Below are 2432 nucleotides of genomic sequence, written 5' to 3' on the forward strand. Positions count from 1 at the left end.
ACTAACAACAAAATGACCAACAACCTACTCCGGTTGCGACACCAACAACCTACTCCGGTTGCGACACGAGTTCTAAGACTACTCCGTCTATGAACTCAACACTCTAACTAGAATGTTTACAAACCAAGTTTCCTTAGACTGGTTCTTAAAAAGAGTTGAGAAGGACAACTTATTAGTACAAACGATTCTAGATGAGAAAGTACAATACTGTGAAGTAACAGTGATTTCGACTGACACACTTGAAGACTTAGAAGATTTTTTGCAAAGAAAATTTCGAGTTCTTAAAAACTGATTTTGCAAAAATACTTTTGATTTCTATGAAAAGTCTTGCTTTCAAAGTGAAGAGAAGGGTTCCTTTTATAGAGGAAGCACACAAGAGGAGGCAAGCTAGGGTTTGTGAGTCAAAGCATTTGAAAAGAAACAAAGACTTTAGCTTTCCCAAACTAGCACCAAAGTGGCTTGTTTCTAAGGATAAAAAAGGAGAAATGAGAGTTTGTAACTATCCTTAAAAAGCTCTTGTGTTTTTAGAAATTTAACATGTGAACCAAGCAAAAGAGGACAACCCTTGAAAGACCATTTTGGAAAGAAATAAGCTTTGCTTTCATAAAGTAAGGGAAAGTCTTTTTGCTATTTTGGAGAAAGCCTTTTAGTATATTCAAAGCATATTCTTTTCAAAGACCACCCTTCAATATTTCAAGTTTAAAACTTCTTTTAAAGCTGATGAATTAAAGCCCATTTTAATAAGAATGAAATATTCACGATGAAAGACTTGCTTCAAGTGTGACAGGTCAAACGTGACAGTCAGGCACACTGTTATCCGTTATGAGTAACGGTATGCTGGACTGTTACCATTACATGTATTCTACCCTTTCATCTTTACATAGGTTGACAAAACGACTCTAAATCTTGGGTAGCGAATTATCAACCATTCTTGACTTTGACATTGATTAATTCTTGCTTAAGGAGGTTGCATTATTCCTGAAATGATACACTTAGAAACACGATTAGATTGGGCATATCATCATCAACAAATAGGTCCTAACAATAAGTTTGTTTTCTGATGTATTTACTAATGACAATTTTTTCATCCTAACTAAAATCCCTACTCCCGTTTCAACGAGACACGGCGTTTATAAGGAGAAGGGAGGATGGTACACCCCTGTGAGCAGCAATATACAATTTTGGTTGCACTTCCGACAGCATTGCAGAAACAATACAGCCAATAAACCAGTCACTTGTATAAACCTCAAACCCACAATGAATTAGCTTAAATTAGGGAAAGGACAATGAATTAGCTTAAATTAAGGAAATGACTGAAAATTAGGTTAAATAGTATGACACAACTTGAGAAGTAATTGCCTGATTTTGCAGGAATGAATCTCAGTACTGGCGGTTGAAGCGAATTAGAGGAGCGAAAATGCTTGTTATGTGAACAATGATGAATGAGTTCAACCCTAATTTAATAAGCGAATGTGAGAACGTCGAAAATATGATGATCAAAGGGCCAAAAACACAGATCAATGATTAACAACATGCTAAACTGAATCGATTAATAGGGTTACTAATCAACATGTGAACGAGTAATATGTTTACTAAACAGAAAAAAGCAGAACAAATTAGGAATGCAAAACCTAATTAAGGAACTAATTTAAAGCATGAAAATTATGAGAATTGAGGAAAAAGAAAGAAAAGAGGGAAATTGAGAATACCTGAATGAAGAGAACTGTAGATGAAATTAGCGAAACGAAGAAGAAAACAAGCTTGAAGATGGCTGAGTAATGTTCTCAAAATCATAGCAATGGCGGTTAATCGTTGTGGGACATCATGATAATGGAAGGGAGATGAAGACGTAGTTGAGCTTGATACTGTGATGTGCGAAGAGAAAGAGAGATGAGTAAGAAAAGAAATTGTAAAAATGATTTGAGATACAGGGGTTGAGGGTATGTATGCTTGATGGGTTAGATGAGTTTATTCATTCGTCCAATTTGTCTAGATCTAAGGCCTATGAGTGGTTCTCACTGTAACACCCCCATACTCCAAGTGCCTTACCAGGACCACTTAAGGCATGGAAGTACTACCATCTCGGTTTCCCGAGGCAATGATAATCATAAGACAATAACGAAACATACTTAACAGTAAATAATGTTTAAAGTGATTACATAACAACTCCAAAACTGATAAAAGAAATACAAGATTCTCGAGACGGTCTCTCATCGCTAAAACTATCAAAGCTATAAAACATCGTGTGATACAAATGAAGACTTCTAATCGCGCACGTGATGACTCATCCCAGCTATCCCATACGCGTCATATCATACCTGCTCAATAACTGCTCAACACCCCCGAATGGATCACCACAGTTTTTAAAACATATAAACGGGGTCAGTACTAATCACACAATTTATATAAACCAACAACACAACAAACAACAC

Source organism: Silene latifolia, chromosome 10, assembly GCF_048544455.1.
Source record: "Silene latifolia isolate original U9 population chromosome 10, ASM4854445v1, whole genome shotgun sequence".
NCBI classification, from domain to species: domain Eukaryota; kingdom Viridiplantae; phylum Streptophyta; class Magnoliopsida; order Caryophyllales; family Caryophyllaceae; genus Silene; species Silene latifolia.